We start from the raw sequence: 16,729 nt of genomic DNA, 5'->3' as shown, positions 1-16,729 counted from the left end.
CCTGTACCCTTGGGGATAAAAATATATGTTTATAAAAAATAAAAAATTAAAAAAAAAAAAGAGATTTTTTTGTGAGATTAAGAGTCACTTATGGTTTGTCTCCCTCCCATTCCCATCTTGTTTCATTTATTCTTCTCCTACCCACTTAAACCCGTTGCTGGGGGGAGGGGTTTTGGGAGAAGGGGGTGGGATTATGGACATTGGGGAGGGTATGTGCTTTGGTGAGTGCTGTGAAGTGTGTAAACCTGGTGATTCACAGACCTGTACCCCTGGGGATAAAAATATATGTTTATAAAAAATAAAAAAATTTAAAAAAAGAGATTTTTTTTTCCTTTATACTTATAAGGACCTCAGAGGTGGTTTTGTTGTGACACATTTTAGCTATAAACCAGTCACTACACAACCAAGAAATAATCTGAAATATTCATGCTCCAAAATAAGTTGAAAACTACACTTTACTATCTCTAGGAGTAATTCAAGTTAAGAGAAAAACAGAAGAATACTTTCACTGTTAAAATCCTAAATGATTCTCCTTAATTAGTGGCAGAAGGGGAATGTGTAAAATGTTAATTGGTCAGGTCAGGCATATAAGTGGTAAGATCCTAATGTAATGCCTGTCATCTCAGGAATTAAAAAAATAATGTTGGAAGCCCCTCTTAGATGCTGACTCAAATGCTTCCAGAGTAACACTGATTTTTCAAAGAAATATCCTTGGGGCATGAAAATTTTTCTTTAATAAGCCAGAAAATTTGATTTGAAATATTTAAACACTAAAATACTGCTTACTACAATATATACTGGAAAAAAACATTCTTATAAGTGACAGGAAAGAAAGAAGGGCTACTTGCAGCAGTATAATTGAGGGAATATTTATCTTAAGATTAATTGACTCAAAAGCAAAGACAGACATCAGAAGAGTTGCTTAATACTTTATCAGAGCAAAAAAGAAAGCTGAGCACAGAGTTGGAAAGCCATAGCATTTGAGTATCTGCTTATTTTTCTGTTCATAATTTTCTCAACTGACTTGAATCCCTCTTGCAAAGGTGACTCTGAATAACCCCTTTTATTATTGTAACTTAGGAAGCTTGAAATGGAAAGGTGAAATTGAAAACTTACTTTTAAGAGTCATTAGATTTGGGGAATTTTGTTTGCTTTTACTCTAAGAACTTAAACAAATATAATCTTTATCTTAGAGAAAGCAAGGATAGATCAATTCATTATAAGCAAACATAATGTAGATCCAAATTTGTATAGAATACTGCCCTAGGAATTAGGGCAAATATATGCATACCTATATGTATACATAGACATATACATATGCATAGACACACACACACACACACACACACACACCACACGTACTCTATTTTGGTGAAAATCTAGAGTTGAGTGTAAATAAAGTATGGGGCAAGCTTGTATCACCAAAGTTTATAATTCAGGTAATAGTGAGAAGTGCTCCTCTCCATTGCCTCCATCTGAATAGGGACTGCTTCATAGAGACAGCCTGTGGACCATGTCAGCCCAGCAGTCTGTGCTGTGAGAAGACCCAGATGTCCTCCTGAAAAAACATTTCACCCTAGACCTACATGAGTTCCCTACTTATTAATAATATTTTTATTATCTAATAATTTATCTAAACCATTCTTAAATCTGTTTCTATTTCAAAACACTACCCTTTCTTGAGAAAACAGATTTAAAACTTAATTACCGAACAAATCAGGCTTCCTTTCTGTTGTGACAGTACATTCATGGCAGTGAAAACTCTACTAGGTCCCCAACTAGGGAAGCTTTATCTCCATAACCTCATGGTGTCTAGCACATCTTGGATAAGAGATTCATAATTAATGTATGTTAACTGAATACCCTGAGAATTGGTTAGAAAGAAAACCATCTTTGTTTATCTGCATCTTTGCTGTAGAAGATATTTATACTGTTTTTACATTCTCCCTTCATAGTCTCTACCAAATTAAAAGATGCTACATTACTTGAGTTTTATTATATTATCATGCAATCTCATAAAACTTCAGGGTCTTTTTGTAACATGAATTTCCACAAAAATGGGTAATATCAAAATGTTTTGGAAAAAAATCACATGCTCATAAACAAGAGTTCAAAATTATAGAATAATTGTATCAAATCATTCATTAAATATTAATTATTCCAAGTTCAAAACATAAGTTTGGGGACATAACTATATTTCATAAAATGCTTCATAAATATGTATGCCCTTCAGGAAAAAATCCAAAAATTAACAGTGATGTGAAAGGAAAAATAGAAATTAAGCTAAAGGTGTCTTCTCTTTAAAAACCATTTTTAGATTTATATATTCAAGTTTTTCCAAACATACTCTCTTCTTAATTCCAGTATAATTAACATGTTATATTAGTTTCAGGTATATAATATAGCAACTCAAAAATTCTATACATTACTCAGTGAGCCTCATAATAAGTGCGTTCTTTATCCCCTTCACCTGTTTCACTCATTCCATCTACATGGTAACCATGAGTTTGTTCTCTATACTCAGGAGTTCTTTTTCATTTGTAAAGACTAAATTTATGAAGGGACATTTAAATGACTTGAAATATTTAAAAAATAATATTCGTTAAGTGGAGAAAAATTGACTGTTTCGTTAATAAAATCTTACCTGCTAAAGATATTTTTCAATGTATGAATAAAATATTATTTCTAAGCAGTAGAGGATTTTAAAATACAAAAAGCTTTAGTGGTTTTTTAAAAAGGATTAATTTTTTTAATTTGAGATAGTGCAAGTGGAGTTAGGGCCAAAGGGGAAGAGAGAGAGAATCTTAAGCAGACTTCCCACTGAAAATGGAGCTCTGCTCATAAACCTGAGTTCATGGCCTTGAGATCATTTCCTGAGATGAAATCAAGAGTTAGATGCTCAATCAACTGAGCCACCCAGGTACCCCTAGCTATAATGTTTGACAGAGCTACTCAATCTCTGTGTTTATAGTTTTGAATCATTTGGAAAATAATGCAAGTTCTGCTATGGTAATCTAGACATGTAAGTTCTATTAAGTTAAATCAGTTACTTTTGTGTTTAGGCTTCAAATGCATTATAACATGGCATATTTTTTCAACTGAGTAGGATTTTATGATATCATGGTGGATTAATAAAAATATATAACTTAATATAATTAAAATAGTAAATTAAATTAATAAAATTAAATTATAAAATATCTGCTGATACCACATAAAGCTAAAGTAATTTTTTTAGGAGTCAGAATTTTTTAAAAGTATATACATTTTTCCAATGGGTTCATTCAACTCCTAGTTCTTAGTTTACTGTTTACTTCCTTAACAAAGCTAATGAAATGTTTTCATAACTGTATCTGTTCAAGAACTATTTATTTGAACAAATTTGGCCAAAGGTACACAAGGAGAGTAATTCACAAACAGTATAATACTGTTTTGTTGAAAGCGTCATTCAAGTTTCAATATTGATTTTTCAGATTCTTAATAATCTAGTCATTTGCAGTGTTTAATAATATATCAGCCCATATTTGAAATAAACCTTTAATCCAAAAAAAAAAAGATATTTGATTTGAACTTTCTAACTGCCTTCAAAAAAAGGATAGAAATAATCCGACTAGATATTTACTGAGAGTTCAGAGGATCTGTGTTTAATTTTTATTGACAACTTCAGGAAAATTATTAGTCTGAACTAAATAAGTGAATAGATGATGTCTATAACATCTTCTCCAGAAGCAAAAAAACTGAAAAAGAAACCAGCATAAAAAGCAATCTAAAGTCCAAGGGAATCTCTCCCTAGGCGTTCTATCCAAAATCCTGCATGAGAAAGTATAGTTATTTTTATTGCCAGGTTAGTTTAAGTGACAATGTTTAGTTTGGCCTAATTTGTGAGTTAATGGGTTATCTGATATACTAGAGAACACAATACGAACTTCCTAACTACTCCAGCCTCTTAATAAGTCATTTCATAGAATATATTTACTATAGGCTAAAAAGAAAAAGGGGGATTTTTTCCCCAAATTAATAAAATCCCATGTACTCAACTAAGGTAATATATATAAATATTGTTTCCTATTAAAATTCTGTACTTCGGCATTTACATTACAGACATTATTCTACAGAAAAAGCATCCAGAAAATTTAGGCAATTATCTAAAAAATGTAGGTCAAATACTGATCAAATTGACTCAATTAGCCCCGGGGTGTGGACTGTGAAGATGAGTACCAGGCAGTGATGATCACCATCCTCCTAAACAATGTCTAAATTTGAGCATGTTTTACCACAGTAGAATAAAGAACACAGACAATCATACTGACTTTTTAAATAAACCACACACTTTCTTATAATTTGTAATACTGGTCCGAAGAAAAGAGAATGATGCAATGCTGAAGGAAAATGAAGGACTGGCATTGGTTTCTAATCTCCCAGGGCCATCTAAGCCTTTATTAGGAATCATCATAATTCCCTTTCCACCTCTCTCCAAAATCTAGGTACTGCTTCTCACCAGATTTAAATGCCCTCAATATATACATATTTTAAAGATATCAACTACAGCTAAACCAAGAAGTTTAATGTTAAATCAAGGATAGTGGTTCTTTCAGGAAGTATGATAAAGTGAAATGGATTTCTTCAGGATGGCAACTGTTATCACATTTTGATGAAGAGATAAGTGATTTCTTGTTAAGAGAAGACAAATGATAGCTTGGTCAGGACAACATTCTTAACTACCCTGTGATTCTTAAGGAGCCAAAGCTCTTTGAACATGGCTACTCAAATCTCTTTCCATGGTTTGCTATTCATAATAGGCATATTATGATTTGACTAATATTTCACAAAAATAATACATGAAATTTTAATGTCTATTTAGAAAATACAGCCACTATCTAGTGTTGTTGGGGAAAAGCTCTATATAAACTATACAGACCAGGAGCACGTGGGTAGCTCCATTGGTTGCATGTCAGACTCTGTTTCAGCTCAGGTTATGATCACAGGGTCAAGGGATCAAAGCCCTCATTGGGCTTTCCACTGGGTGAGAAGTCTGCTTGAGATTCTCTCTCTCCCCTTCCTCTGCCCCTCCCCCTATTCGCACTTTCTCTGTCTCTAAAATAGATAAAATCTTTAAAAAACAAACAAACAAAAAACTAAACAGACTGGATAAGCTAAATAAGCCACTTTTCCCTTAGGAAAAAAATGATTAAAGGAAACTTTTACTATCCTTCTGAAGCACACACAGTGAAGCATACACATTTACTCAAAAAATAGAAGCATAGGTGTTGCATTGAAGACATTCTTTACTGGCCTATTCTTACACATTTCACTTTCAAAAAATAAATTTCATTTATCCACTAACTTCTGTAAAATATCAAAATGTCTACTTAAAATATCAAGAGAATATTTGTTGCCAGAATGGAAGTTCTAAATGATTTCCAAACACACTAAGTGGAAATTTCCACATAGCTGACATGACTCTACACCAGGAGTGAATTTAGAGATTTTAGAGCTGTGCTCTCCACTGTGGTACTCTCTAGACCTTATTTTCCCTTCAAATATGAACAGAGATAATTTTTATGACATATTACTTTTTTTTTCCCCTAGAAAAACTACAACATCTGAACTAGTATAACAACTAGTAAGAAGGTAATTCTGTGAGTCAAAGAACTTGACCTAAGACATCCTGAATAAATATTTTAGAATGTCAAAATGGTTCAGTTAAAAAAGCATTTGACTCTTGACTTGGGGTCTTGAGTAAGCCCCACATTGGATGTAGAGATTACTAAAAAATAAATAAATAAATTGGAGTGTCAAACTGTGAATTAATAATTTATTTCCTAGTCCATTTGGTTGCCATTCTATAAAAATTTGCATTTGGGACAAAGGATAATTGCCCTTCATTTTGCCATTTTACCCTTTTGTCTGACTTTTTAGACTTCCTGTGGAACTCACAGCATGCATGGCCTATTGCTTCATTTCCAGTGGCAGCCAAAATTCAAACTGTTCCTGGAAACCACTAGAGTTGGCAGGAAAAAAAAATTAAATAAATAAATAAATCGCATGGGTCTTATTCCTGTTATTCTTTTTGGTCAACAAATCTGCAATTCCTACAAAAAATGCTTTTATGTTTTCTGAGAGACATTCACTTATTTGAGATCAGAATTTTAAAAATTCATTAGTATACACTGGAATTTTAATTTTTTAAAGATTTTATTTATTTATTCAACAGAAAGAGAGATCATAAGTAGGCAGAGAGACAGGCAGAGAGAGAGGGGGAAGCAGGCTCCCTGCTGAGCAGTGAGCCCCATGTCGGGTTTGATCCAGGACCCTGAGATCATGACCTGAGCTTAAGGCAGAGGCTTAACCCACTGAACCCCCAAGCCACCCTGCATATAGAGAGCATCTATTATTAATCATTTAGATGTAATTTCCAACATAAACAATATATAGTCAAATTGAACCAAGGGAATCTTTGTATTTTAAATTGAGTGCTCCTTGTCACTCTCTGTATCATGCATGATTTGAGGTCTTCATGTCCTACTACTTCTTTGAATGAAGAGTGAAGCTAAAATAGCATTGACTTTTAAAGCTTTATCCTTCAATAGTTGCCATAACTATATATATTAAATGTGAATGGTATTTAAAGGTGAAGGTTATAAAATTCTTTTTGTGAAATTATTACAAAACAAGCAGTAAGAGAAAAAAAGCATGTGGCCTTAGTAGGACAAAACAGAATGATCAGAAAAATGAGAGAAAACATGAAAAAGCACTAGGATTTCATGAATTAAGGGAGGAAGAAGTATTAAAAGAATTTGCACAATGGTATTAAACACAGTACAATTTTTACAATACATGAAAACACACACAAAACATTTCAAGATGGCCAGAAAGACATTAAGTGATCCTTTTAGGAAGGCAATTTTCAGAGTTCTAAAGGAGACTTGATTTGAAATGAATGAAGGAGAAAATGGCAAGTATGGGGAAAAAAGGAGTTTCTGGGAAAAAAATTTATGAATTTATCAGCTCAAAGGAATCAAAGAAGAGAAGCTGAAGGTAAAAGAGCATTGCCACAAAAGACTTTTCAAAATTATCGACCATCTGACCAGAGACAAAGATAGATGGAGAGACTAAAAAAACAGTATTAGGGTATAAATTTTATTTTTATTTTTTTTTTAAAGATTTTCATTTATTTATTTGCCAGAGATAGAGGGAGAGAGAGCGCGAGAGAGCACAGGCAGACAAAGAGTCAGGCAGAGGCAGAGTGAGAAGCAGGCTCCCTTGCTGAGCAAGGAGCCCGATGTGGGACTCGATCCCAGGACCCTAGGATCATGACCTGAGCCAAAGGCAGCTGCTCAACCAACTGAGCCACCCAGGCGTCCCTAGGGTATAAATTTTAAAGCAACATTTTTGATAATTGGAAAGAGATGTTAAAGGCCCAAGCAGAGATATTAGCGTTACAGAAAAGGGTCCACCTCTTCTTTTGACACCAGAAGAATAAAAACTTAAGTTAAGAATGGAATTATATTGGCAAATATAAGAGCCAGATATATTTTCATGTCTGTGTCCAGCACTGAAAGTGTTTTTTTTTTGTTTGTTTGTTTGTTTGTTTGTTTCAAGGGAAGCAGGCTCCCTGCTAAGCAGAGAGCCCGATGCGGGGCTCGATCCCAGGACCCTGAGATCATGACCTGAGCTGCAGGCAGAGGCTTTAACCCACTGAGCCACCCAGGTGCCCCGAAAGTGGTTTTGTTTTAATACAAATTCCCCCAGTAAAAATCACATTAATGAAAATTGGGAATGAGAATATAATTTATCTCTTCAACATACTTAAAAAGTAATTTAGATTACTTATAAGAAAGTAAAATATCTAAAATAAGTCCATCTTATCTTCATTCCTGAGAGTCTTACAGCATATACATCAAGAAAACATTGTATTTACATTCCAAATACAAATTTATTTTAAAGGTCATGAGCTGAGAACATGGAGCAAAACAGAAATAAAAACAATATAATAGCCCTGGATGATATATGCAACTGATGAATTATTGAACTCTACATCTGAAACTAATGATGTACTATATGCTGGCAAATTGAATTTAAAATTTAAAAAAAAACATAATAAAACACAAAAGTGCTTTGAAACTTGGACTTTATTTCAAATTTTGATACTACTTTTTCACTTTACTTGCCAATAACAATAGAAACAAACAAAAAAGAAAGGCAGGAAAAAAAAAAAGAAACCATAGAAACCTAAAATGTATTCTGTATTTTGGATATAATGATTATATGTAATAAAATCCCTGGACCTCTTCTGAGTCTTTTGAAATCAGTCTTGCTAATAAATGCTCATCTCATTACATGGATAAAAATAAAAGACTATTTTCTTTTAAGGTTTGCTTTTTTTTTTTTAAGTTCAAAAAGAAGCTCATTATTTTCCCTAATTAAAAAAACACAAAACAAAAACAAAAACAAAACGAAACAAAACAAAACAAAACAAAAAAAATACCAGCTGCAGAGATGGATCAAGAGAGATTTCCGAAGAGTTTAATTACTTCAATGCACCATTTCTGACTCATTATTTAGCTAAAAAGAGAGAGAGAAAAAAAGAGTTCCTGCTCATCTATTGGTTTTCTTTTGTATAATCAAAAACTACACCATTTATTTCATGTAAAATGTTAGTAGGGAATATTCACATAAAGTCGAACTTTTTTGCTCACTTAGACTCATTAAAATTTGATGTCTTAACACTAACTTTTAGGATTTAAAATAAAGGAAAAATTTATATTCAAATGATCAATTCTATGAGGTCATGAATCAATTCAGTGGAAAATATCCTTTGAATCCTTTAAAACCAGTTGCATGGGGTAATTGTCAGCATTATGTATGATGTCTCGTAACATGTTTTTCTTTTTTTATTAAAATGTGAAATTAAATTATCTAAACTTGATAATTCCCTATAAAACCTTCAAGTTTGTTACTGTTTATAGCAACTGCATAATATTAAAAGATTACCCTAAAATTGTTGACTGAAAATTCAGGTGATTTTAAGATGAATTACAGTAAGCCTCATATCTTCCATTCTGTGAATATACAGTTGATTAAATCCTATACCAGATTTTGCACTCATCCCTGTTAAACTCCACCTTGGTTTTAGGGTTATTTTCCCAAGCCTATAAAGTTGAATTATCAAGTTTAGATAATAGTTGTAATTTCAAATACGTTGATAGCCAAGAAAGGAAATGTAAGTGAGTGAAACAGATAAGGATGGGGTAATAGAATGCTGTAGCTATAGTAACTGGAGCGTACATTCCTAGTAAAAGCATTTTTTTCACTTTTTTTTTTTCTTTAACGTAAATACACTGTTGTCTGAGGAACACAACTGTTCGGGTTGAAACAGGTCTAAAATCTCAACTTTCATATTCTGGCTAAGATCTTCTAAAGTTAGACCAAGTCACACCCTGTATCTAGATACCACACATTGATAATACTGAGATGTGGAGGGAAGATGGCAGAGGAGTAGGGGACCCTCATTTCATCTGGTCCCTTGAATTCAGCTAGATATCTACCAGATCATACTAAACACCTGTGAATTCAACCTGAGATCTAAAAAAAGAATAGCTGCAATTTTACAAATAGAAAATCAACCACCTTTTACAAGGTAAGAGGTTCAGGGAAGTGAATTTAGGGGGTATATTGGAAGATAAACTGTGTGGGGGAGGGAAACTCCAGAAGCTGGCTTCTGGAAAGTGATGCAGCAGTGAAACACAAAATCGAAACTTTAAGGAGTCTGTTCCTGTGAGGGATATCCCTGCCTGAAAGATGCTTAGGTGGTAAAGAGGGGCAGAATCCTAGATGGGACAGTGTGGCTTCAGGATCCCTGGGTCACAGAAAGAGCAGGGGTGCCTGAGTGTGGCAGAGCTCCCAAGCATCAGAACAGGGAAGCTGGCTGCTAGCAGCAAGACCAGTAGTGGGCTCTCAGCTTGGTTTTCCATAAAACATGAACCGCTTCATGGCTGGTCAGTTGCTCTCCAAGCAGGGGTCCAAGAGCAGCAAAACCTCTGTGAGACTCCCTCTCACTCCCCTGGAGGAATGGCAGTACATGAAGAACCTAGCAACCACTCCCAGAGCAGCTGCCCAGAAAACAACAAAATTGTTGTGAAACTCTGCTCCTTCCCCTGGTGGGATTGGTGCAGGTGTGCACCATAGGAGTCTGTGGAGTTTGGCAATCTAGAAGAAATGGATGCGTTCCTGGACATTTATAAACCACCAAAACTGAACCAGGAAAAAAAGAGAATACTTGAACAGACTGACAACCAGTGAGGAAATTGAAGCACTATTCAAAAACATCCCAACAAACAAGAGTCCAGGACTGGATGGCTTCCCAGGGGAATACTACCAAACATTTAAAGAAGAATTAAGACCTATTCTTCAAAGCTGAGAAAAGAGAAAAAGAAGGAAAACTTCTAAACTTATTCTATGAGGACAGCATTACCTTGATTCCAAAACCAAAGACCCCATCAAAAAGGAGAATTACTGACCAATATTCCAGATGAACATGGATGCAAAAATTCTCACCAAAATACAAGCTAATAGGATCCAACAGTACATTAAAAGGATTATTTACCACTACCAAGTGGGATTTACTTTTGGGCTGCAGGAGTGGTTCAACATTTGCAAATAAATTAACATGATACATCACATTTATAAAAGAAAGGACAAGAACCATATGATCCTCTACATTGATGCAAAAAAGAGATCTGAGAAAATACAGCATCCTCCTTGATTAAAACTCTCCATAGTGTAGGGATAAAGGGAACATAATCTCAATGTCATAAAAGCCATCAATGAATATTATTCTCAATGGGGGGAAACTGAGAGCTATTCCCCTAAGGTCAGGAACACAACAGGGATGCCCACTCTCACCACTTTTGTTCTACATAGTACTAGAAGTCCTAGCCTCAGCAGTCAGACAACAAAAAGAAATAAAATAAAAGAAATAAAAGGCATTCAAATTGGCAAAGAATAACCTAAAGAAGAAGTCAAACTCTTACTCTTCTCATATGACATGATACTTTATTTGGAAAACTCAAAAGACTCCACTCCAAAATTGCTAGAACTCATACAGAAATTCAGCAAAGTGGCAGGATATAAAATGAATGCACAAAAATAATTTTCATTTCTATTCACTAACAATGAAACAGAAGAAAGAGAAATTAAGGAGTCAATCCCATTTACATTTGGACCAAAATTCATAAGATACCTTGAAATAAACCTAACTGAAGAAAGATTTGGATCTGTACTCTAAAAACTACAGAATACTTATGAAAAGAATGAGGAAGACACACACACAAAAGGGGGAAATATTACATGCTCATGGAATGGAAGAATAAATATTAAAATGTCTATGCTACTCAGAGAAATCTATACATTGAATGCTATCACTATCAAAATACCATCAACATTTTTCACAGAGTTGGAACAAATAATCTTCAAATTTGCATGGAACCAGAAAAGATACCAAATAGCCTGAGGAATTTTGAAAAAGAAAACTAAATATGATGGCATGCCAATGCCGAACTTCAAGTTATATTGCAAAGTGTAATCATCAAGACAGTAAGGAGAGCATGTTCTGTGATGAGCACTAGATGTTATATGCAACTGATGAATTACTAAATTCTACATCCAAAACTAATGATATTTTATATCATTGAATATCAATGAATTCAATTGGTTAATTGAATTTAAATAAAAAACAAACAAAAAACGAAACCAAGCCAAAACAAACAAACAAACAAACAAAAAAAAACATTACGGTACTGGACAAAAACAGTCACATAAATCAGAGGAACGTAATAGAGAGCCCAAAAATGGGCCCTCAACTCTATGGCAACTAATCTTTGACAAAGAAGGAAAGAATACCCAATGGAAAAAGTACAGCCTCTTCAACAAATGGTGTTGGGAAAATTGGACAGTGACATGTAGAAGAATGAAACTGGACCAATTTCTTACACCATATGCAAAGAGAAACTCAGAATAAATGAAACACCTAAATGTGAGACAGGAATCCATCAAAATCCTAGAAGAGAACACAGGCTGCAAATTCGTCGACCTGGGTCTTGGCAACTTCATGATAGACATGTCTCCAAAGGCAAGGGAAACAAAGTAAAAATGAACTATTGGGCCTTCATCAAGATAAAAAGCTTCTGCACAACACAGGAAACAGCAAACAAAACTAATAGGCAGCCTATAGAATGGGAGAAGATATTTGCAAATGACATATCAGAGAAAGGGTTAATATGCAAGAATTATAAAGAACTTAGGAAATTCAACACCCAACAAACAAATAATCCAGACAAGAAAGGGGCATAATACATGAACAAACATTTCTTCAAAGATATACAAATGGCCAATGGAAACATGGAAAAAATGTTCCACATCACTTAACATCAGGGAAATAGAAATCAAAATCACATGAGATACCACCTCACTTCAGTCAGAATGGCTAAAATTAACAAGCCAGGAAACAACAAATACTGGTTAGGATATGGAAAAAGGGGAACCCTCTTACACTGCTGGTGGGAATGCAAGCTGGTATAGCCACTCTGGAAAACAGTATGGAGGTTCAAGTTAAAAACAGAACTACCCTATAACCCAGCAATTGCACAACTAGGTATTACCCCAATGATACAAATGTATTGATGAGAAGTGGCATGTGCCCTCCAGTGTTTATAGCAACAATGTCCACAATAGCCAAACTGTTTAACGAGCTGAGATGTCCATCAACAGATGAGTGGATAAAGATTTGGTATACACACACACACACACACACACACATACATAAAATGGAATATTACTCAGCCATCAGAAACGATGAATACTTATCATTTACATTAATGTGGCTGGAACTGGAGGGTATGGAGGTCAGTGGGGGATGGGGTAATCGGGTGATGGGTATTAAGGAGGGCAAGTGATGTGATAGGTATTGGGTATTATACACAACTGATGAATAACTCTACATCTGAAACTAATGATGTACTGTATGTTGGCTAATTGAATTTAAATAAATAAAATAATACTGAAAAAGCTACATTTAAAAGATACAGACACCAGATTAAAGGACTCGAAAATATAAATTAATAAAGAATGGTGGAGGGAATTAAGAATTCTTAGGTTAGATAATAAGAAAAATTTATGAAATTGGGGCGCCTGGGTGGCTCAGTGGGTTAAGCCGCTGCCTTCGGCTCAGGTCATGATCTCAGGGTCCTGGGATCCAGTCCCGCATTGGGCTCTCTGCTCAGCAGGGAGCCTGCTTCCTCCTCTCTCTGCCTGCCTCTCTGCCTACTTGTGATCTCTCTCTGTAAAATAAATAAATAAAATCTTTAAAAAGAAAAATTTATGAAAGAGATGATAGTTATGTATTTGATTTATGTGTCATATGAAAAAGAAGCAATTACTAAAGTGAGAATAGGACCAGTGAATAAAAATACCTGGGAAGCCAGTTTTGGTTTCAAAGAACTTTCTAAAAGCTGTAACAATAAACACTAACAAAATGAAATTTAATGTTAAAGAAAGTGGCAAGTTAACATTTGTAAGATATATTCGATAACAGTTTGCATGATTAATTCTTCGTGTCACAATATTTCAAACATGAACAGAATTTGAGGGGTAATTTATAACCCAAGTTCTGTGTTTAAAGATGAAAATGCTGATGCCATCTGAGATCACAATGTGGTAGAAGGAAATTTATCTGTTATGTGAGAGTTTGCTTCTTTTTTTTTTTTAAAGGTTTTTTTTTTGTTTTGTTTTGTTTTTTTTTTTTTAAGATTTTATTTATTTATTTGACAGAGAGATCACAAGTAGGCAGAGAGGCAGGCAGAGAGAGAGAGGAGGAAGCAGGCTCCCCGCTGAGCAGAGAGCCCGATGCGGGACTCAATCCCAGGACTCTGAGATCATGACCTGAGCCGAAGGCAGCGGCTTAACCCACTGAGCCACCCAGGCGCCCGAGAGTTTGCTTCTAAAACACTTTAATTGAGCTTCTTTATCCAATCTCAACATGGCAACTATAGAAATAGGGAATTTTAAGTATAACCTTTTTTAAGCAATTGAAAGATGAATGCAATTATGGGCAAAATTGTTTTTTGTTGGTTAACTATTCTAATTTAAAAACTGTGAGATTCTTTTCTGTTATGAATGAACAAATTTTCAGGGCAGTACAGTTGTTTCCAAAACACTACAATATCGTGTGCACTGTATTCTTTAACAACATACTATTACTTCAGCAAATAAGAAAATATTACTACATGTCCCCCTGTCAGGATTCATATTGGTGTTTTTGTACTCTGAAGTTACATGAAAAAAGTAAGGAAGTCCCAATACAAGGACTAAATTTCTTTTATTAATTTTAGTTAGGAAAATTTGATTTTAGGAAAGAAATGGTAGTTGCTTAATGTGAACCATTCCTTACTCCTCTCCTCCCCTCCACAATGTGTATATGGTGTCATATTTTATATCCTTTTATATTATGAATCGCCTGGCTAATTTTATAGAAATAATTATTTTTACTGCTTTTGTGGTTTTATTTTTCATACTCTCAATAATTAAAAAATAGACAGAAGACATGTACATATATTTCTCGAAAGAAGATATACCAATGGCTAACAGACATATGAAGAGATGCTCAACATCACTCCTCATCAGGAAAATGCAAATCAAAGATATCACCCCACACCTATCAGAATGGCGAAAATCAATAATAGCAGGTGTTGGCAAGGATGCAGAGAAACGAGAACCCTTTTGCACTGTTGGTGGGAATGCAAACTGATGTAGTCACTCTGGAAAACTATATAGAATTTCCTCAAAAAATTAAAAATACAACTACACTATGATCCAGTAATCACACTACTGAGTATTTATCTCCAAAACACAAAAACACTAATTCAAAGGGATACATGCATTCCTATGTTTATTACAGCATTATTTATAATAGCCAAAATATGCAAGCAGCCCAAGTGTCCACTGATAGATGAATGAATAAAGAATAAAGAAGATGTGATATATATATATATATATATATATAATTATATATATATATATATAAAATTTGGCTACAAAAAATAAGGAAATCTTGCCATTTAAAGGACACCGTTGGGGCTAGAGAGTGTAATGTTAAGCGAAATAAGTCAGTCAGAGAAAGACAAATACCATATGATTTCATTCATATGCAGAATTTAAGAAATAGAGCAAATGAGCAGAGGAAAAAGAGAGAGAGAGAGAACCCAAGAAACAGACTCTTAACTATAAAAAACAAATTGATGGTTACCAGAGGGGAGGTGGGTGGAGGGATGGATGAAAAGGAGATGGGGATTACAGAATACATTTACCATGATGAGCACTGAGTAATGTGTAGATTTACAAAATCACTATATCATACACCTGAAACTAATATAAAACTAATATAACTCATATAAACTAACATTGTATATTAACTACATTGGAATTAAAATGTAAAATTTAATTTAAAAGAATTACTAAATTTCATTTTTTTAAGGTTTTATTTATTTATTTGACAGAGAGAGAGATCACAAGTAAGCAGAGAGGCAGGCAGAGAGAGAGAGAGAGAGAGAGAGGAGGAAGCAGGCTCCCTGCTGAGCAGAGAGCCCGATGCGGGACTCGATCCCAGGACCTTGAGATCATGACCTGAGCCGAAGGCAGCGGCTTAACCCACTGAGCCACCTAGGCACCCTAAATTTCTTTTTTAAATAAGCAAACAAAAAACATTGGTACTCAGGGGAAGTAAAACAAGAAAATGGTAGCAAAGGAGAAAGGGTCGCAAAAACCACAGAATGTCAATGAAAATATCATTAACATATAGACATGTTGGGCCCCTTAGCTTGTTAAGTATGAATCAGTAAATCAAATACTACAGTATTTTCTACGTTTCTTACCCTCCACTATCATGACTGACCCAATGCAGCAAGTTTATTGTATCCTGCAATGAAGATTTTAAAGACAGTGATAGAAATCTTTTCAGATAAAAAGTTCAAAGTCATTTTATCATTAAGGTATTTCCTTCCACATAAAAGGATTTAGCATAAGGCTCCCTTTTTTTGCATGTCAAGAATAAAGGACTATCAAGAAAGTGCAAAAAAACACAGGACATGACTACATATAAGTAACTTTATATATATGTGAATATACTAGCCACCTTAATATGTACTTTATTATATATATTAAAATATACAATATTATATTAACCACATTAAAATTTCTGTGCACTTATGTGTGTGTCTACCTCATGATTCATATATTGGATATTGACAAAGTATAAATATTCAAGCCTGCCTATAATTTTGTTTTATTTTAATACCGATCTGCAATTTTTTAAAATTCTAGTCACTATTTTATAAGTCACTATTATGTAACATCAACCATAAGATTTGAGAGAGACCTTATAAATTTAGTTTTTTTGATACTACAAAACACCTTCTAATAAGATAACTTCTTTCTTATTTTTTGTTTTGTTTTTCTGTGTGTTATCTGGGGCAGGTTTATTTTATTGTGATAAAAAATAAACATGACATGATATCTCTCTATAACAAATTTGTAAAAGTACAGTATGATATTAACTATATGCATATTATTGTACAGAAGGTTTTTAGGACTTTTTCATCTTGCATGACTGAAACTATACCTATTGCACAACAACTTTCAATTGTCTCCCTCTCTCCAACCATGATAACATTTCTACTTT

General features: G+C 34.1%; 1 protein-coding gene across 5 annotated transcripts in view; it reads right to left on the bottom strand.

Annotated features, from left to right (window-relative positions):
* Positions 1-16,729, bottom strand: part of GRIA2 (glutamate ionotropic receptor AMPA type subunit 2) — a 158,364-nt gene that overhangs the window by 6,595 nt on the left and 135,040 nt on the right. The gene's annotated exons all lie outside the window — the stretch shown is intronic.

Source organism: Mustela putorius, unplaced genomic scaffold, assembly GCF_011764305.1.
Source record: "Mustela putorius furo isolate JIRA1106 unplaced genomic scaffold, ASM1176430v1.1 tig00000056_pilon_pilon_pilon, whole genome shotgun sequence".
Lineage (NCBI taxonomy): Eukaryota > Metazoa > Chordata > Mammalia > Carnivora > Mustelidae > Mustela > Mustela putorius.
The sequence above is the reverse complement of the archived record's forward strand: the minus strand, read 5'-3'. Positions and strand labels throughout refer to the sequence as shown.